Genomic DNA, 22,385 nt, shown 5'->3' with positions numbered 1-22,385 from the left:
GGAAGCTCCCCATTCTCGTGTTTCCATGGCCATTGCAGCAAAAAACACTTTATGGCAAAAAAAGACCCTGGTGTTTGAAGTGAAATATTTAGATTTTTTGCGTGCCATTCAGTTATTTCCAATATAATTATTTGTAACATTTTTTAACATTCAGTGTAGGTCATGAGTTTGAAAAAAAAAAAGTATTTCCCTTGTTTTTCCTTTGCTGTTCAATCATACATTCATTGCTTTCATATTAAGGAGAGTTTGCTCCCAGTAAAAATGTGTCCTATTAAGGTGCCGCTTTTAGTTGCTGTACCGTCTCTGCAGCTTAACGCATGTGCAGGTCCTTCCACCTTACTCATGTACCGTGTGCACGTGGTCTGACTTGCCTCTCTTCTATGTCTGATGCTGCATCGATGCGCTGTGTGTAGACAGAACACCTTCCCTTTGTAACTCTACTCTTTTCTGGGTGTTGTCTTTGATTCTTAGTGAATGCACTCAACCCTATCCAGCATACTGATGCTGTCCTTACGGGGCCGTGTGTCGAGAGCATCTTCTCCCTCTCCAGTGTGTTGTATGTCGAATCCATCCTCGGCAGTAGGGCTCGTCTCTCTTCTTGTGGGCCATCTTGCGGTGAGGAGAATGCGCCCACCCTTTCCATCTCACTGATGCTACAGTCATGGACCATATGCATACATTATCAGTTGTCTCATCCGTGGTGTGTACGTCTCCTCCGTTCCGGAGCTGCAGTCATACATTACAAAATGCCTCGTCTGTGGGGTACAGTGTTATCTTTGTCAGCATTCTCTAATGAGACGTCTCCTCAATTCCCAAGTGTGTAGTCCTGTACCACATGGACACTATCGTCTGCCTCTAACTTGGTGATTTTCCATTTGTAATGCTGCATTTATGAACAATATCCCCAGCAGTATATTCTTATACCTGCAGCTCCTCTGGTGTGCACCTCCCCTCCATTTCCGATGGTGCAGTCCTGGACCACACGCACACAGCATCTTCTTATCTGCCTCTTGTGTTGTACATATCCCTTTAGTTGTTGATGCCGTTGTAGATACTGAATAGCTGGATACATGCGCACAGGATGGTATCATTTGCGTTTTGTGCGGTACATGCCTCTCCATGGTGGTGCAGTCCTGGCCCACACGCACACCGCATCCTATTCTCCGCTGCTCTTGTGTGGCGCTCATCCCTTTCTCTGTTTTAGGCACTAAATAGCTCGATACATGCGCACAGGAAGGTATAATTTGTCTTTTGTGGGGTACATGCTTCTCCGTGATGGTGCAGTCCTGGACCACACGCACACAGCATCTTCTTATCTGCCTCTTGTGTTGTACATGTCCCTTTAGTTGTTGATGCCGTTGTAGATACTGAATAGCTGGATACATGCGCACAGGATGGTATCATTTGCGTTATGTGCGGGACATGCTTCTCCGTCATGGTGCAGTCCTGGCCCACAAGCACGCAGCATCTTATTCTCTGCTTCTCTTGTGTGGCGCACACCCCTTCGCCGTTTTAGGCACTGAATAGCTCGATACATGCGCACAGGAAGGTATCATTTGCCTTTTGTGCGGTACATGCTTCTCCGTGATGGTGCAGTCCTGGACCACACGCACGCAGCATCTTATTCTCCGCTTCTCTTGTGTGGCGCACACACCTTCGCTGTTTTCCGCACTGCAAAGCTGAACACATGCACACAGCATAGATTAATCTGCCTCCACGCGCTATACGCGCCTGCGGTCCTATGCTTGCACACTGACCGCAAGTTCAGCCCTCCCCTGTGGTTTCTTATGTTTTTTCGGCCGCACTGTGTCTGCTGCTTAGTGAATGCACGTAACCCTTTCCAGTCTGTGGGAGGTGACTTCCTCCCAATTACCGAGCGGCACGGGGCCCTTGTTCCCATGTGCTGGGGAGGGATTGTGCGTTTGTTTTACCCTGTATATAGCCAGTGGGTGTCTTTTTGTCGGGACCACTGGGGTGCATTCTAATTCGGAAATAGTCTTAATTAAACGTTTTCTGTGCCGAGGCCGCCGGCCTCCTTTGTGGCTGCCGGCAGCACACCCCACGACAAAGGAGGAAGACACATATTTACAGAAGAACAAAAGATTTCCAAGAGGGTCTCAGAAGTATGTTTGTCCTTGATGAGTGCCTTTTAATGGCATTACAGACCCCTTAAAGCTCCCCTTCCAAGCCATTCTCCTGCTGAGAGTGCGTGTAACCAATAGTCGCTTATTTGTTCCGGTGACAAAGAGGGGGCCGCACTTTCAACAGCTGACACGGAGGTGCACAACTGCGGGGCGTTCTCGTCTGGGGGGCGGAGCCTTTGCTAAATTTCAAGTTGGTTTCTCATTTTAGCAAACCAGCACCCTGCAACACCTGATTCAGCAGTCTGGCAGTGAGCCGAGCATGCGGGCCAACATATTATTTACCGCGAATGGTATGTGCAGCTCAGTGAAACACGTGTCAATGAAACATTTGCCCAGAGCCTGCCGACTTCATTTTTTAAACCGAAGCAGACGGTCATTTATTTATTCCGTGATGAAATACCGGAATGTGAATTTCAAATATAGGGGGAAAAAGGTGCTACGTGTGTTTAAGTGTAATAACATCACTAAAGTCTACCTTTGTATTACCACAGCCGCTGTGGTGTATCAGTTGTCCTCGCGCTGAAAAATCACTCTTGTTAAATTTAAATGAAGATTTATTCTGAATCAGTTGCTTCAATTCTGTGAAGTTTTTTTGGGTTCAAAATAAACATAAAATATGCAGCCTCACGTATCACGCGGATGACGTGTGCCGCTGTATAATAGATTGACGATGTATTACAGAATTTTACCACCCACAATAAATTGTTGCTCCGTGGTAAGACTTTCTTCCAAAGGGACATTTATATATACACCGAAAGGCAATCATTCAATTTCACTGACGCACATTGGGAGACCGGGGTGGGTTCGCTGCTTCTTGTAAAGATGCTGTTTAGCGTTTTTCATGTTTATGGCTTATTAGAAACGTTCTTTCGTTTAAGGTAAAATACACCATTAAGCCTGATCTCCGTAACCAACAGGTGGCCAGTACGCACAGACGGTGTTTGTCAGATGGTGTAATATTGGAGGTACACTGCTCAGACGGAGTGCAAGCTCGCATGTTTATTGCACGGCACAGCTAGTCAGCGACTGAAATTAGTATATTGGATTATCTGCGTTTTCCAGTTTATATTGTAATTTAGGGTCTCTCGTTTTGTTATTATCGTTTCGTATGGTTTAATTGATGTACATGACTCCGTCAGCCATCGAGCATAGTAAAAAAACAAAATGAAAAGAATTAAAAATGCGTTAGAAATTCCTCAGTTTCAGAAACAAATGATTCGACGTTTTACATTCCGAACCCTTTAAAATATGTGAAACTGCCCGGACTGACCCTTGAAGAGTTTACAGAGCTAGACTTTAGCCCTGCTCTACTCATTAAATTGGATGGGGGTAGAAGTGACTTGGGGGGGGGTATGGAAGGAGGTGGGGGAGCACTGGTGGAATCAATTCCTCCGAGAGAGAGATAGAGAGAGAGAGAGAGCATAACTTTGTGCTACAATTCTTCCGTTTCCTCTGTTTCTTTCTCGTCTGTAACTTATGAAAATGTTTGTGCAGAAGGGGATTCTGTGGTCGGCAGTCTTTTTGTGCATGAATGGAGCAGAACGCTTTCAAACTGCTGGTCCATGGGAGCGGTTCTGTGAGTTTGTCATTTTCACGTGGTTGTGACAGGAGCGTTTTGTATAAAAAAAATCTGAAGATTTGCTGGAAACTAAAGAAAGGAGCCAATATTACCATTTTATTTGCACCAACATATTTTCGTTGAATTTGTAATGCTAGCGTCGCATAGCCCTAAAAGTAAGATTATTCATCAGAGGTTTTGCTTTTTATTTTTTTAAAGAGTGAGTAGACCAGTAGACATAAGAGGAAATCTTTTTAAATTGGTTATATTTCTCTTTTAATAAACCGATAGAAGTTATTTTATTATTTCCTCAATAAATTCTAGCAAATTAAAGAATTTAAATGTTTTATTTGAACTAAATTATTTCATTTTGAATTAACATCGCACTCCTATAGCTAGCGCTTTGGTTGTGTGCATTTAATGTGCCAGTCAAGTGGCTTTTTTGTAACAAATGACTCACTAAATGATCTAAAAAACGAATCGAACCGTAACAAAATAGAGCAGGTATGTACGTTGTGATGTTATTGCGTATTGGTGAAGGGATAAGCATTTGTGTCCTACATTTCAGAACACTCCTGCATTTGGAAAGAAGGATGCTTAACCCTCTTCGGTGGTTGTTGTGTCTCCTGTAAATAAGATTTTGGAGAACGAGCAACAGGTGGTGCTGTGCCGAGACGTAGCCCGATACCTGTCTCTGCCATACTAAGGTGTGGGGGGGGGAGGGGGGAGCATAGCATTGACTGCGATTACCAGGTGGTGCACCCTTTGCTAACCATTGAGTCTGTTCAATGAATGGAATGGATCTTAGTAGAACCCCCTCCCCGTATGTGGTACCTGTCTCCAGTGAACACTGCACAGTGACCATGAACACACATCACACTGCCAAGTAGTACACGCATAGTAAGGTGACCGCCGGGTTTTGTCTTGGTGTGTATTTCTTATTTTTATGGTGTATGCTGTATTAATTCCATACTTATAACAAAGGTTTGCCCTCTATATAAATTAGTATATTACGACGACTGTAGGCACATTTTGGTGGGTACTGACTCCGGACTGTGAAGGGCCGTCATAGTCTGAAGCTGCGCGTCAGCACGTATTCCAGTCTGATTTATGAGCCCCACAAAGGCACTCATCTCTCAGTGTTAGACCAGGGGAAGGAAAATGTTCACATCCTATGAAACAAAAGTCCGTTCTGCTCCAAAACAATCAAAATGGTAGAGGAAACGAAGCTAACAAAATACTTGTCAGAGGAGAAGGAAAAGACGAGATGGGGTATACTTTAAGAATATTTTCGGCCATTCGCATTTGTTTTCGGCCAAGCTTCCATTTCATCAACTTCTTTTCTAAAAACATTTATTCGGTTTCTTTCATATCCACAGATAATGGTATCAGACATCTTAAAACATCACATGATGTTGCTCTTCTCGCATTTCAAGTGATAACGTCTGACATTTAGCCAAACTCTTATCAAAAGCCTTCCGTCTACAGAGTGTTCCGTCTCTGGAGATATCACTGCAACGGCCAATTGAAAAAAATATTCCATATTTTAATTTAAATTATGGAATTAAACTGATGCAGACACTTGTTTTAGGAGCTGTTTTAATGTGCATCGGAAGGCATGTTATACCCACACCCACACCCACACCCACACACACTGTATATGTATAAGCAGGTGAATACAAATTAAATGACACCTTTATAGCTAGAAGCTCGGCGTGCCTGCCCTTGCCTAAAGTAATTGATTTTGTAGTTTTTGTTAAATGACAGTTTATGCATTTTTTCTGCATAGCTTTCACTGTGCTCAGAGTTAACAATCTGCTCGAGTTGATTGCATCTATCTAATTCCAATTACCCCTTAAGAAGTATAACAACATATATAGTAAAGATCCCTCACCTGATTTTTGAAAATCGTTTGCCGTAATATACATTTGTATAGTACTTTAAATGCAATCCACTTATGTTTTATCAGCATATCATTTCTGGTGCACCTTTGGGGTGGGGAACTGATTGAATCCTTTTATGTTTGAACGCTAAATCGCTCTAATTATAGTTTAATATTCCCACATTACTGTCTTTAGATAGATTTTTAGTATTTCTTTTCTTTCACAGTTTTAAAGAATTGTCACTCTACTGCATTATTAGGTTCCATCCAAATGCATACACGGAGGCTGAAGAAATTAATTTCAGACAGCATTCACTTGCTTGTTACAATCATTAGGTGCAGCCTTTTTGAAAACACTTTAAAATATTTTGATCAGTGTCTGTCATGGGTTTTACTCATTTCCATGTTCAGGAGTATTTAAATATATTGAATATTTTTGTTGCAGAAGAAACAGGTGAAGATTTTGTGTTACAAATAATTATTGTTTTTCTAAAACAATATTTGCCACCAATACTTGAATTAAATGTACTTGTACTCCTTGCATTTTGTAGATTTCGTTGACACACTAAACGCTGCAATCTGACATATGGAGATGTCTCTCTTACATATGTTTTAATAACCACACTTTAATAACCACACTTACTCTAAGACGTGTTTCATGCTACAAGACAATTACAGAACAGTCCTGGCACAGTTAATGCGTCTTCCTTTTGTTTGCTGAAGGTTAATCATATGAATGATGATTGTTCACCTAAGTCTAGAGTCTCTAGACAAACACAAATTACCTCTCAGCCATTTCTCCAGATATGTAGAAAGAAGTATGGATCTGTACAGTTCTTTTTTATTCTCCACATTCTATGGAAAACGTAGACACCAGTTCTGAAAGGGTGAGATTTAGTTGGCAAAATATAACAATGACTGAGATGCAAAGTAGCAGGAGTAAACATATGTGTTATGTTTAATATTTGTAAATCAAGGCGATTTGTAAAAAGGTCAGGGTTGTTAGAGATGTTTTCAGTATATTGTACTGAAATTTTCCACCTAGGAAGATTGGAGTGGTTAGTCGCGTAAGTAGAAGGCTAAGTTGAGATTTCACACTTCTTTCAAGGAAATTAAATATGTGTGTAGCATTTCATATTCTCGAGCAGTACTCTATGTATTAATACACCAACATGGAAAACAGTCACCAGTCAGAGTTTATGCTGATAAATACACTAAAGTGTGGCAACATGGAAATTTTACAAAGCTAAGATCAGGGAAAGCCATTAACTCCACTTCCTTGTGTAGGTGTAACTCAGTACCACACTGCACCACACAGAGACATACCAAAACTAATACAACGCGCCATCCCCTATTGAAAGTAAGGCAGACAAGGTTGCTGATAGTGGCGCAAACAAAAGTGCATTAGTGGTAGTCTGTGGTGCATCTTATTTCCTGCATGTGGCATCAGTCTGCCATTCTGTCTTCGCTGTTGCTTGCATTGTCTCTGGATTACCACAAGTCGCGACTCAATGCCGAGTGCTCAGACTTTGCATACCCCCTTTCTTCCCTCTTCCACCCCGGACAGCACACATCACCATGTTTTTCCTTGCCACACTGCTCTTCTTAATGGTTGGTTATTGCTAAAAGAAATTAAAGTGTGGGTTTGTTGAAGGAAATGTTGGACTTGTTGTTGCATACTTTTCTGTAATGTGGATAGCTGCTAGCAGGAGGTTATTTATTTTTTATAGCATATTATTATTATTATTACATACTCTGTCATTGATGATAGATAGTTCCTGGGGGCAAAGAGGCTGGATTTGGGTCAAGGAGGGTTCAAGATTATCACATGAATAGGAATGTCCCTTAAGAGGATGTCAGAGGTGGTGATGGTCATTTAACAGTAGAGCCCTCTGCATGGTATTATTCGTGTGAGATATCCGTGGTCATATTTGCAATTGCTTGTTTTTAATTTTAGTTTTTCGTGTATTGCAAATTATACCTTTTAGGATGTCCCTATTCTCTGACATGCAGTGTCTTATTTTTTACAGAACGTGAATTGAAAAACAGTACTTCAGTTTTCCTTAAGCACACAATCTTAATTTCACATATTTAATCATTAGTAGTTCCCAAGTAAAGCAATCATTTCGATTTTTGTTATTATTCCCTGTGTAACAAATGGTGTTTATTTAAGTCAGTTTTTTAATTAACGTTTGTTGCATATAAGTGTGTTTTCTGAAATTACTCTTGCATGGACAACTTCCAACTGGCAAATCACAAGCATAATTTAAAAAAAACTCTTTTAGAACTTAACCAATGAGATTTTGAGCTAAGATGAGAATAAATCCTTCCTTAAACTTAAATAATTGACAGTACTTTGATGAAACTTTAGAAATACTTTTGTGAAAGCATTACTATGCATTAATATAAATATGTATACTGCGTAATCAGTTTAATTATCATTTTGTCTGATCATTAAAACATTATTTTCAACGAATTAAAATACAGAAGGAATATTTAATTCCATACGTATGATCAGAAATTGGCTAAACCCATATGGCAAAAATGGTACAAATGCTACCACCAAAGTTCTGGCTATATTATCAGTGCTGAATATGTGATGTTGGCTGCAGGATGTGGGCTCCAAATTGCATTTTTGTGAACGAGGACTCACCAGTCTTTGACTACGGCTAAGAAAGAAATCCAAAAATGGGAGAAAACTGGAGAACGAGAATGATAGGGAAACACAGACAAAGGGAGAAAGCAGGGGGTGAAGAAGCGAAGGGAGCTAAGGAGACAGGTAGGATGTAATGAGTGGTTTAATGAAGATGTGAGGGGTAAAATCAAGAATGAACACAATTTACATTCAGCAGCAACCTTGGTGGGCTTCTTAGAAAGACCTTTAGCCTCTATAGTTTGGGGCATATGCTACTAGGAATTGGCGTAGGGCATCACTGCAAATCTTTCTTCTCTGCCCTACGCCAATTCGAAAGGGCAGACATGCACTGTATTTACAAAATACATTGAATGTCTGTCCTTTCCCCTGTGCTCGCACACAAATTACTGCCTATTGCCAAAAGCAGACACCTTGCACCATGGTGCAGGGTGTCTGTGTTGTTGACAGGATTGATTTTGTGCAGGAAAGGACACTTTCTTTCACAAAAACAATCCAGAGAGGCACTTTCCTTTTTCTATGTGTGCTGCAGAATGCAGAGTGCAGCATACACAGAAAGAGGAAACGAGTAGAAATAAAGATGTTTCTCCTCGTTGCGCCTGCCCTGGGGAGGCGTAACGTTTTGACACATTCTCAGATTTATAGATTCCTGTAAATCTGGAAATGCGTCAAAACCCATGGGTGTTGCATGGGAGCACCCACCACAACATCCATGGTATGCCCCTCTAACGCAGTGTAATGCAACGCAGCGACTTGCGCTGCATCGTCTTACTTCATATCTACGAGGCCATGAAAAGCCACGCAAAGTGGCTTTGCCGGGCCATGTAGATATGGGTTTGCACTGTACGCCGCCGGTGGGTCACAAAAAGTGACGCACTGGCGGCGCATGGGCTTGTTAATATGCACCTTTGTTTTTAACAAACGAATCACGAGCAATGCAGTTACACTCTTAAGGATGTACTCAAGGATGACTTTCAGTTATAGAAGAAACACTTTCACACTTAAATAACATTATTATATTTTATTATTAACTGTCAAGAAAGTGTGTTACATTTTCTGATGAAATCTAAATCCCAGTTTCCCTGCTTATTTAAGAGTAGATTTAGGCATAGGCATATCATGCTAGGGTAGGCTTACATGGTGTTCCAGTGTGGCTGGGTCCCAGTAATAGTAGTAAATGATGAGCAGTGTCTTTATCCAGGCCTTAACAGATCAGCTATGGAGAACTGGAAATGCAGAGCTATGGGTCAGATCTCTACAATTCAGTTAACATAATCACACCTATCCTTCTAAACCATCAACAATTTTGAACCTCTAGTGTTGAATTCCAGCTGCATCCATGATCAGCTTGGCATCAGTGTTTCTCAGTTTTGAAGGCATACCTTTTTCAGACAAAGCAAGAGGTTTGAGGATTAGAGATTTTGCTGTTGGCCACAAGTTAATCAAATCTCATCTTTATTTTCTTTTGCACAGACACCACTAACTTCAAGCTCTGTGTCTGCTAAACACCTGAAAGACCATCAAACAACTTGTAGTATGTGTCATGTCTATTTGTCTTCAGCCTGTTCCTTTAAGTGAGTTGATATAACTTTGCATAAAATGTCTTTCTCCAGTCAATTATAGTATCCATTCATCACTGAAAAATAATTGTAATTGATTTATATAACATTGGTTGTCAAGTAGAATATTGATGTTATCTATTCAGTCACAACTGTGGGTGTCAAGAGCATGGCAAACAATGTTGTATACAAGTGTAGTAGACTAAGGGACCTATAACAGGCCTGGTCTTTAGAGAAATGTACCTCTTTCAAAATAGTTCTGACTTTCCTCACAAGAGAAGCAAGATATTAATAATTATAAACTTCTTTACTGGCCCAATTAACAAAAGTGCCATGGGAAAAGGTAGAAATGTACTCCTGTAGGGTTCCTCATAAGCTAGGGGTACATTTTCCAATTTTAGGAATTCACAGAGAATTCCAGAAGTAATAGCAAAAAGTACCAATTATGATGGTCCAAACCACACCACTAATTGATTACAGCACTTTAGAGAGTGAACCACAATGCCACATTCATTTTAGTTTCCTAGAGAGGGGCTGAATCATTTGACAACAATGATGTGTGTTGGTTCGGTTATGGTTGTCGCTCTTTCTCTTGATCAACACTAGAAGCATGGAATACTCTGTACAGATGATTCCTTGTCTGAAATGCCTGTGTGTTTACTATCCTCGGCAGCCCCCCACTTGGACATAGGTCAGACTGCCACTGTGCCTGCAATGGTTTGGAGGTGAACTAAATTTAAACCATGGCAATATGGTCTGCCTGTTTGGGCGAATGTTACAACTACTATGTGTTTGACATTGGGTTACTGGTGGATGGTGATACAACAGATCTTGCTTTATTGTTCATTTGTTCTTGTATGTTAGAAAACCTTTTATAAATAAAAAAAAAAGAATTTCCAGGTCCAATCTGGCACCTGGAGAATATTCTTCTGTGAGGAATCTGTGGTTAGATAGAATATTCAACAGAAAGAGTGTAATTGAAGGTAGTAACTTGTCCATTTCAGACACCAAGAATGGGAATTTCAGTGCCTCTGATCAGTGGTGGTTGACACATTTTCTAAAACCCTTCTTATTTATCACAGCCCTCATTTTATGACAGCCATCTTTTCTACTCATGCACAACATAGGAACGTGGTGTGTAGTGAATGATTCTTCTTTGTACACAATTGTGAGAAGGGCCACATAAATGTGATGTTGAAAAGGGATTCTGATCTTGCGGTCTCTGGCAGACATCTCTTAAATTTACAGTTGGCTTTTTTTTACCAGCTACGTTCTTGGAAAATATGAACTTCTTTGGCCAGAATGTCTAAATGAATTCTTAGGAGTTGTCACACCATCAAAATCTTTGCCAGGAACAGATAGTTGAAAGTGTTTGGGTGCTCATTCACACAACTAAATCTTAATTTATTTTGATAAGTAGTGGGAACAGTTTCATTGGGATTTAATATAATCATTCACATCTGCTTGAATGACGTTTTCAAGTTTTTATCTTTATTTTACAGTTATAGGATTATTTTAACTTTTTAAATGATGTTACAATGTTATCTTGGTAAAAGGTCAAGTCTTTTAGGCCAGTGGTTCCCAACCTTTTGACTTCTGTAGACTCCCACGTTTTCATTACTGGAACTTGGGGACCCCCACTAAATCATTATTGGAAACCAGGGACTCCCCACTGAGCCGTTACTGGAATCCGGGGGCCCAGGCCTAAAGATTGTTGATGATTTGAACTCCAAAACAGTACACCAAAAATTCAGAAGCTAGCATTCCATCAAACATACACAAATGATAACATATTTTGTTTAATTTTCAAATGAATAAAAAAAAAATGTTAATAGGAATTTTGGAGCTTTTCTGAATTAAATTGAAGCAACACATTGTCCATACTATATTCTGTTTGCACTGCTCCCACAAATCAATCTAGGGATACAAATTCAAATTACTTGACATTTACAGTATGTTTTTAAATTTTCAGTTATACATTTACCCACTTTATTTGTATTCATTTTATTGATCTGTTAATATTAGTTAATTTTCTAAGCAGTCATGGACCCCCTTAGGAGGCTTCGCAGACCACGGGTTCAGAACTACTGTTCTAGACTTATCCGAGTTACAGGCTGCTTCATGCCTCTAATGCCACTCTTCTACATTTAATTAAAGGACATCTTAGGAACTTTCATAACATACATACATTTAAAAGCAGATTTGAAGATATTGCTTTACATAGCTAGACTGACAGCAGAGTGATTGATTCTATTAGTTTTTGGATCTGTGCAAAATAACATTAATTTTGATTTTAGGGACAGGTCTTGGTTCAGATGAATCTGTAACTTGGCAGTTTGGTGCCCATCAGAAAAAACTGTTATTATTAAAATCGAAGGAAGGATTACAACAACACAAATACCTTATTGGGAGCATAGATTTTAGCCCATCTGTACAAGGGATGTTATTTTTTAATCTTAAAAATGTTTTTGCTTAACTTCTTAATTTTAAGTTACATTTTTACCACACTTTTCTTCTTTGAAGGTTGATGAATGGATAACTCACCATCAAAATCTTCCTTCTGCCTTGATTGCAGAGTATGTACATGAACGATCTAGGTCTCGCCTTCAAAGACAGCTTTAGCTGGCGGTTGCTGAAGACATTTTGTGGACAAAACTCACAGTTACTGTGGTCTTTGATTTAGCATATTGCTTACCATTGGTTGTCAATCTAATCATTCTCATTCGTTTTTGCTTCTTATTTGTTGCTTTTCGTTCCTCTGCACATGTTTGTCCCTCTCCTGAAACATAGTTTCTTTGACATCCTTTTGATTGGATGACTTATAACCTTCCATTGCTTACGTTACATGGAATTACTTTTTTCTGCACTTTATTGAAATACATGTATTGCTCCCTCTTGTATATTTCCACTTTGTCTGTTTCTTTTCCACCCCTTTCTGTCTGGCGTTTTTGGCTTATATTTTATTTTTCTCCTCCCTCCCTACCTCAAGCTGCTCTGTTGCTCGCCTGCCCCCTTTCCTGTCCCTTTACACCTCCTGTTGACTTCTCCGACCCCTCCCATGCTTCTTCCTTGTCCTTTTTCTCAAGGTCTTTTAAAAAAATATATTTGTTTTTTCTTTAAAAAAATGGTCTTCACAGCTGCTATATTCTGCCAGGCCACTCCGTTTTCAAAATGCACTTTTGAGCACATTTAAATTATCTTTTTTGTTTATTGCTCCAAGATTAGTGTCCACTATCTTGGAATCGTAAATAAAAAAAGGCAGATGTCCCATGCCATATGTGTGCATGTATGGTGATGCATGCACACGTATATTTCATTGTGCTGGGCTATTGTAGCGCATTGAAGCATACACTTGAATGCGTTATGACCTATTGTTGCGTTCACATCATCAGTCTTTTGCTTGCTGGTGCTGTATATTGGTATAAAGCATTTTTCCCTTTTTACGGATAATGAACAGCAATGGTAATAAGCATTGGCAAAGCCAATAGTTCTGATTTGGCAACCAAAAGGTGCGTTCTATCGGTTTTGCCAGTGCTTGTAAAGTATTGGCATAATTGGCATTTTTAATCCACCAATGCAAAATGTATTGTAATAATACAAAAAACTGCTGTAGGACAGGTTGACTCATGCACTTCCTCCAGCCTGTCCCAGGTGTAAATGAATGTCTGTTGCAATGCTTCTCATTGCATCTTGTTGCGTCACACTTTTCTGAAGGTATGTTATAGCAATTTCTTTGATGTTCGTGAACGCTGTGGTTTGTAGATAGAGCGGCAACCCAAACCTGACCCCTCCTGAAGCACCCTACAATGAATATCATGTCTGAAGAATGCTTTGAAAGGGGTCACATCTTCACTAACCATCCACCAGTTTAAAGGTTGCCACTAGCTTTGTCACAAAATGTAAAAACAAAAGTCCCCCAAATATAACTGAATATGAAATCAAAGCGAGCCCAGTGCTTCCCTCCAAGTAGTGCAAGAACAGTTTATACACATATGCTTTTTTTGTAGTATTTATTTAATTCCTATCTTCATATCTGACCATTGAATACCTAAAGTGTACAGGGAATCATATATTTGGCTGTAAGAAACATATGAGCCTTATAGGAGCCCCAGATCATTGAAACAATGTCTGTTACAGTGTGGCACACTTACCCTAAGTAAAACAAGCACTGGCTTTGGCATTAGGCCTGACATTGTCCGTAGAACTGTTGGCTTTGCCAATAATGTTTTTATTTGCTGTAGTTTATAATTAGTTTACTATTTCAAGGAACCAAAATATAGGCCAGCTTAGAAAAGCAAACTAATGATAATGTGTAGGAAAAAGCATTCTAAGATGGCTGTCGGTGCATGCGTGTGACTCCATGTGGAGAGGCAGGTGTCCATGTTTGAATGGTTTTTACAATACTTTCTTAATAATAAAGAATGGGAAAATCCCTTCAAAGATGGCATCCACAACAGTGCTTGTTTTGGATGGAGCACACTGCTAGCAGCAATGAAGGACCAGGTGGCAGTAAAGAGGAACTGCCTGAGCCGTTGCAAAAGTAAAAGATAAAAATAAATACAAAATACTATGTAAGAGGAAAACAAATATTTTTCTAAAGAAAGAAGACTTTAGTCACCAGCACTAACTCTAAAGAGGACCATTTTTGAGGATGAAGTGCACATTTTCCCCACTTGAATTCCATACGTCTCTGTGAGGGGCGCCAGTGGCTGAAGAGGGCTGACTTTTAACCCTTTCCTGTAGATAGAGTTGCGCGGAAGAAAAATGTGAATGTCAATTTAACAGGCCAATGAATGAAGAACACTGACCAAAAGCCCCTACATGTATCTGTATTATATTTTTGTTTAAAAAACAGTAGGCTGGTGAGACAGCTAAAGCAGTTTCAAAGGTCAAACCCCAAAAATGGCACTCATGAAGCCATCAGAAATTATATAATTTCTAAGTTATGTACCCTGTTGCAGTGATTATATATAAGAGCCCATTATAAGGTGTTTCAGGAAATAGCACCTAACTTTCAGATACTGCAGTCTCCACCTCTGGTTGCCTCATGGCAAGTATGTTACGCTCATCCAGTACTGCTTATGCTAGCTTTTTGGAATAGTTTATGTCCATTTTTAGCAGCAAATGCTCAGCTACAAGATCCAGTGTGCAAAGTTTGCAACCAGCACCCTAGAAGCTACACGCGCTTGACAATAAACAATGTGCCCCACTTTCACATTGCTCACTTTCGCACTGCTTTTTCTATATTACTCAGATGTTACACACTTTTTGTGTAATTTTCTGTTTTCTGAGGTGAAAACCATACGTGACTGGGAATTACTTTTTAGGTCTGGCTTAAGAGAAACATTAGCAGGTCTCCAAGCACATGTAATCACAAAAAACAAGCAAAGGAAATACAGAGAGAGAGGGGTTTTGGCTCAGCTCACGATTTGATATTCATTATGGAAATTTGAATGGGTAGACATTGTATTAGCCCATCTATGAAGTGGACGCCGATCACCTTGTAAAATACTTTTGGAAGGTTGTTTGAATGGTGTAATCCTGTGACAAATACAGTAGGAAGTGGTGTTACCTTGTGATTTGTCTGACAAATGCATTAGTAAGGGTATTTACATTGTGGACTCTGAGAAGTACATTAGGAAGGAGTTTTACATTGTTTAACACTGAGATGCCTTCTTACTCAGATAACTAGTAAAGGAAGGACTATTGAGTCTGTTTTTAATGTATACATTGTATGGTATTTAGTTGTGTGTGAATAAAAGTACATTATCTTTTTTTTAAAGTAAAAGTGCTGGATGAACTTTGACTTATTTATTGTGTTATTGTGTGCTTTGCTTCAGTTCTGAATTTTTAACCTGCACTGCCTTCCTGAGTAAGACTTGGTCTGCACTGCTTCACTACCCGAAGGTCAAGGGCTGCAGGAGCATACTTGGCTCTCACCTTGGGCCCAGTGGAAAGGCGGCCACAGGGCACCAGAGGTGAAAGACTGTAATTGTCACAATTGGAGCCCAGCAACCCCTGATTGCCCTGGGACCCACCAAACTAGTCTCCTCATTCCCACTTGAACTGCAGTGGTTGTACACTGTCATTGTTCTTTGCTCCCAGAAGACAACAGCCTGGTATTGTCTATCTTTCCCAGATACCCAGACGTTGCACTACAAGCTCCAAAAGCAGCAATTGTGATTGCCACTGAAAACACAGCAGTAGGTGCCATGCTGCCTTTACTAGCAGCAGCAGCAGGGCTCAGGTGTAAATGCAACCAGTTGTGGCCATTATGTAGGGATCAGTGATCCATGTGGGGGCTGGTAGGCGGGAAGGTGTGCCTTTCCAGTTGGAGAAAGAAGACCATCAAGGCTCACAAACATAGGAATAGGACACTACTTAAAAACAATAATTAGAGTGTTTGTTCAAGAGTAACACTAGTCTATCCTGAAATAAGCATCTGCAAAGCCAATGAGTCTCGCCTATACAAGAGCTATTGGCTTTGGCAGTGTGTTTTGCCATGTTGTACATCAGTGTGGCTGCTGTTCAGCATGGCTAAAAAGTTAGTGGCATAGAGTGTCAGAGTGGAGTGAGGGGAGTAAAGTGTCACAGACTGGATTTGTTGGAGTGTTGTAAAATTGAAAGGGGGAGTAGAATGTCGTAGAGTTGAGTAGAGGGGAGTAGCATTCATTGGTTCAGTGGCAGAGAGTGTCGTAGAGTGGAGTGGAATAGGGTGGACTGGAGTGGATTGAAGTAGCGGGGTGGATTGAATTGGAGTAGAGTGGCGTGGATTGGATTGAAGTAGAGAGGGGTGGATTGAGTACAGTGCAGTGGAGTGGATTGAATTGGAGTGGGGTGAATTGAAATAGGGTGAAGCGGATTGGATTGGGATGGATTCAAGTGGGGTGGATTAGATGGGGTAGGTGGTTTGGACTGAAGTGATAGGGGTGGGGTGGGTGAGGGTGGATTGGGTGGGGTAGATTGGATTGGTGGAGTGGGGTGGATTAGATGGGACTGGAGTTGGGGGATTGGATTGGTGTGGGTGGAATGGATTCACTGGGTTGGAGTGTAGTGGATTGGGCTGGGCTGGATTGGAATGGGGTGGACTGAACTGGGATGGGGTGGAGTGTATTGGATTGGGATAGAGTGTGGTAGGTTGGAGTGAGTAGGATGGATTAGGAGGGGGTGGATTGGAGTGGAGTGGATTGAAATGCAGTGGGGTGGGGTGGGGTGGATTGGATTGGGGTTGGTGGACTGCAGTGGGATGGAGTGGGGTGGGGTGGATTGGAGTGATAGGACTGGGGTGGAGGAAAGTGTGTTGGATTGGATTGGGGTGGACAGGATTGGGGTGGATTGGAGTGGGGTGGATTGGATTGAGGTGGATTGCTTTGAAGTGGGGTGGATTCGAGTAGGGAGGTGGATAGACTGGAGTGAGGTGGAGTGAACAGGGATGGGGTGGGGTGGATTGGAGTGGGGTGTATTGTAGTGGGGTAGATTGTAGTGGATTGGCCTGGGGTGGAGTGGATTAGACTGGGGTGAATTGGATTGAAGTGGGGTAAAATGGAAGGATTGGATTGGAGTGTGGTGGACTGAACTCGGATGGGGTGGATTGGATTGGGGTAGGATGGGGTGGATTGATTTGGAGTGGGGTGGATTGGGGTGCATTGTAGAGGGGTGGAGTGGATTGAAATGGGGTGTGGTGGATTGGGATGGGGTGGCCTCAAGGGTGGAGTGGATTGGAATGGCGTGGGGTGGATTGGGGTGGGGTGGGCTGGAGTGGGGTGGATCAGATTGGGGTGGATCAGTTTGGTGTGGGGTGGATTGGAGTGAAGTGGGGTGGATTGGAATGAGTAAGGTGGATTCGGTGGGGTGGATTGCATTGAGTGGTGGATTGGATTGGGGTGGACTGTATAGGGGTGGGGTTGATTGGGATGGGTGGATTGGAGTGGGGTTGGGTGGGTTGGATTGAAGTGGAGTGGAGTGGATTGGATTGGAGTGGGGAGATTGGATTGATATGGGGTGGATTGCAATGGTGTGGGGTGGATGATTTGGAGAGGGATGGATGGGATTGGAGTGGGATAGAGTAAGGTATTTTTGAGTGGGGTAGATTGGACTGGTGTATGGTGGATTAATCTGGACTGGCTTGGACTGGAGTGGGTGGATTAAAGTGGATTGTATTCGAGTGGGATGGATTGGGGTGTTGTGGGTGGACTTGATTGAAGTGGGGTGAATTGGAATGGGTGGATTGTATTGTATTGGACTGGAGTGGGGTGGGTTGGATTGGAGTAGGGTGGCTTGGATGGAGTGGAGTCGGGTGGGTTGGTTTCATTGGGTTGGAGTGGGGTGGATCAGACTAGAGTGGGGTGGATTGGACGGTAGTGAATTAAATTGGATTGGATTGGGGTGAGGTATATTGGATTGGAATGGGGTGTATTGGCCTGGGCTGGATTGGGGTGGATTGGATTAGTGTGGGGTGGATTGTGGTGGATCGGAGTGGGGTGAATTGGGATGGAATGAAGTGGATTGTATTGGGGTGAGGTGAGGTGGATTGGTTTGGAGTGGTGCGAATTGGAGTGGGGCTGATTGTTTTGGATTTGAGTGGGTTGTTTGGGATTGGAGTGGGGCAGGGTAGAGTGGGGCACCCTGTTTAGGATTACAGTGGGGCACATTGAAGTGGGACAGATTGGATTGGGGCAGATTCAAATGGATGGGAGAGGGGTAGATTGATGTGGGGAAGATTGTTTTGGATTGGAGTGGGGCAGATTGTTTTAGATTGGAGAGGGATGGGATGTTTTGGATTGGAATGGGGCCGATTGAAGTGGGGAAGATTGCTTCAGATTGGAGTGGGGCAGATTTGAATGGGGAGGATTGGGGTGGGGCAGATTGGAGTGGGGCAGATTGTAGTAGGGTCGATTGAAGTGGGGTGGATTGGTTTGGAGCGGGGTCGATTGGATTGGAGTGGGCTGGTAAAATCACAGTTACACCAGTCTGAATTGGAGTAATGCCGAGTTGTAGGTATGCAAATCACAACAGTCTTCTAAAGAAGGCCTCCTTTACTGTGTTCCACAAACCTCAAAGCCTCTTTTCTTCTGGAAGGCAAGAATGAACATGTCATTGTGCTGCTTCATATCCCTGGTGTCAGTGCTTAATTTGAGCTGGTGAACGTAGGTGGGGCCCAATGGCTCTTTTCATCATCAAATGGTGACCCACAGCAAGAGAGGGAAAAACACAAACGGAGGAAAGGAGGAGGAAGAGACAGGTAGAAATCAGTGAGAAAGGGAGAAGGCAGAGATAAAACACAACATTCAAAGGTGAGATAAAGAGTATTTTGATGAACCAATGCATTTCGCTCCACCTGCAATATTTAGAGCAGACTTAATAATGAAGGCCCTACAACCTGTTTAATGAGGAGAAATAATTACAATTAGGGTCAGGAATAGGATGTAACTTTCTCAAAACAGAACCAATGTGTGAGAGGATTGGACCTGGGGAACTAAGAGGTACTTGTCAATCCTTGGGACATACTCCCTAGACCTTAGTCGCTTAGGTACCACTGACCACCTTTCTGAAATGGCATGAACCACTTTATTGGGCTCTGACACTCAGTGGACGGTACAGATGAGCAGTAGAGGCCTATTCTTGGAGGGTAATTTACGAACTCAAATTCAGGTGGCACATACAAAGCACACAATAATTTCAGTGTCCATTCAGTGCTACTACTTTATAGAAAATATATAGGACCTTTTAACATTAAAATGATTGGGGTGAGGTGGATTGCATTGGAGTGGGGTGCATTGTTTTAGATTAGAGTGGGGCAGATGGTTTTGGATTGGAATAAGGCAGATTGGAGTGGGGCAGATTGTATAGGGTGGATTGGATTAGAGTGGGGTGGATTGGGTTGGAGTGGGGTGGACTAGATTGGGGTGAGGTGGATTGGATTGTAGTGGGGTGTATTGTTCTTAATTGGAGTGGGACAGATTGGAGTGAGACAGATAGTTATGGATTGGAGTGCGGCAGATTGTAGTGGGTGGTTTGGAGTGAGGCAGATTGTTTTGGATTTGAGTGGGGCAGATTGGAGGGGGGCAGATTTGAGTGGGACAGATTATTTTGGTTTAAGGTGGGGTAGATTGGCGTGAGACGGATTTGAGTGGGACAGATTGTTTTCGATTAAGGTGGGGCAGATTGGAGTGTGGGGAATTGGACTGGGGAAGATTGTTTTGGATTGGAGTTGGGCACATTGGGGTGGGGTAGATGGGAGTGGGGTATTTGTTTTTGGACTAGAGTAGGGCATATTGTTTTGGAACAGAGTGGGTCAGATTGGAGTGTGACAGATTGTTTTGGATTGGAATGGGGCGAACTGGAATAGGGCAGATTAGATTGGGGTGGGTTGGGAGGATTGGATTGGGGTGAGTGGTTTGGATTGGAGTGGGGTGAATTGTTGAGGGGTGGATTGGAGTGGGGCAGATTGGAATGGGGTTGATTGGGGTGTACTGCACAAATATGTGTTAAAGCATTTCAGAAATTACACATATTCAAACAACAATATTGCTTTTCAATATTTAGAACAAGATAAACATCATATTTTCAGAGCAGCGCCCAGGAGCAAAAATCAAAAGAAAACATGAGTGTAAAGTGAGGAAAGACGACTTGGCAAAATAAAAGAAAGTTCCCTATTAAAAATAAAACTTTGGAATTTTGTTTGTCCTGATGGGCACGTTTTTGCCAGTCACAAGCCTTCTGTTTGCAGTTCGATAGAAGTTAAAAAGAACAAAATAGTACCTCAATCATGTCAGGAGCAGCAGATATGCACTGATTAAATTGAATCAATCAGGGATTGGTCCCTGCTCCTCAGAGAGGAACAGAAATGATGGTTGGCCTGCAGTCTGTCAGTGACGAATTACGAGGCAAGAAAGAAGAGTGCCATGCAAGCTAACAAATGGTAAGCGACAGGCGGGCTCCAAGCCCTTTAAAGTACACAACACAGTCTTGCAAGCGAGACACGTGCACTTGCAGGCTCGACCCTAAAAACAAGAGCAACTGTTAAAGCCTTTATTGGTGGCAAAAAAAAAAAAAAAATACCCTGAACTCTCACAACTCAACAGTCATACTCTACTGGAAGCACTCTCACCTCTTTCATAGCATACCAGTAACACACTATTAGAAGCATTTATACACCCCTCATATACTAGAAATCTTGCCCTGTCAAAAACACCCCAGGACCCATGAGAGCAATAGTCTCTAATACCCCTCACAAACGATTTTAACACATTTCTGTCAGCACTCAGATCCCTTGGAGAATAGCAGGCTACCACTACTAACAGCACTCTCATATTAACAGTCTCACACCACTCACAGATGTGGTTTCACACACTACCAACAGCACATATACTTTCCTCACAAAATAGCAGTCTGGCACCAGTGAAAGCAGTTTCACAGCCCTCAAAAACTAGCAGCAAAGCCAATTGATCCAGCTGGCTACTGATCCTGTCTCTATATTTTTGTCAAGTTTGTGTGTGGTATTGAGGATTGGCGAGGGGTTGAATGCAAGAATTAGTCAATGGGTGCACTGATATATGCATAATTGCAAGAATGAGTGGTTGAGAACATGGATAATGAGTGATGGAAATCATGAATGAGAGACTGCATGTGTGGAAGTTTCCAGGCACTTTCTTGTATAAACTTGATCCTTCCACTTTGACAGTGCTTGCAGTGCAGACAAAGGATGGCCAATAGGTACAAGAAGCATTGGCACAGCCAATAGATCTTGCCTATGCAAGAGCTATTGGTTTTGCCAGTGCGTTTGAGCCATGCTGTACAGCAGCGTGGCTGCTGTTCTGCAGGGCTAAACGTTAGTGGCGTAGAGGAGAGTGGCATGGAGTGTCATAGAGTGGTATGGTGAAGAGTGGAATAGAGTGCTGTAGAGCAGAGTGGTAGAGAGTTTTGTGTATTGAAGTGGCATAGTGTGGAGTCGTGTGGAGTGACATACACTGGAGTTTCACAGAGTAGAGTGGACTGGTGTAGAATGCATTGGTGTAGAGTGTTACAGAGCATAGTGGCATAGATTGCAGTGACATTGAATTCAGGGACGTACAATGCAATGGTGTAGATTAGACTGGTGCATAGTAGAGTGGAGCAGAGTAGAGTAGTGAAGAGTAGAGTGCTGTAGTGTAGAGTGGCGAAGAGTAGAGTGGTGTAGAGCAGTGGTCCCCAACCTTTCGTCGTCGGTGGACCCCCCCTTAATCATTACTGCAACCTGGGGACCCCCACTGAATCATTATTGAAATTTGGGGTCCGCCTCTGAGCCATTACTAGAAGCCAGGGACCCTGGCCCAAACATTGTTGATGATGTAAAATGCAGAACAATACACAAAATATACAGAAACAGGCATTCATCAAACACATACACAAATAATAACACATTTTATTTAGTTTGCAAACAAATATAATAATATATAATTAATAGGAAGGTTGGAGCTTTTCTAAATTCAGTTGAAGCCACACATCACCTATACTATATTCTGTTTGGTGCACCTGCGCTGCTCCCATGAATCAATCTGAAGGTACTAATTACATTTTTAGCCTCCAATTTCAAATTCCTTGACATTTA

The 22,385-nt window shown here is 41.9% G+C and overlaps 1 long non-coding RNA gene across 2 annotated transcripts in view; it reads left to right on the top strand.

The window, feature by feature from the left end:
- Positions 1-22,385, top strand: part of LOC138249898 (uncharacterized) — a 587,389-nt gene that overhangs the window by 196,153 nt on the left and 368,851 nt on the right. The window lies entirely within an intron of this gene.

This window comes from Pleurodeles waltl, chromosome 8 (genome assembly GCF_031143425.1).
Source record: "Pleurodeles waltl isolate 20211129_DDA chromosome 8, aPleWal1.hap1.20221129, whole genome shotgun sequence".
Taxonomy (NCBI): Eukaryota; Metazoa; Chordata; class Amphibia; order Caudata; family Salamandridae; genus Pleurodeles; species Pleurodeles waltl.
Note: the sequence above shows the minus strand (reverse complement) of the source record. Positions and strands in the feature narration are given on the sequence as shown.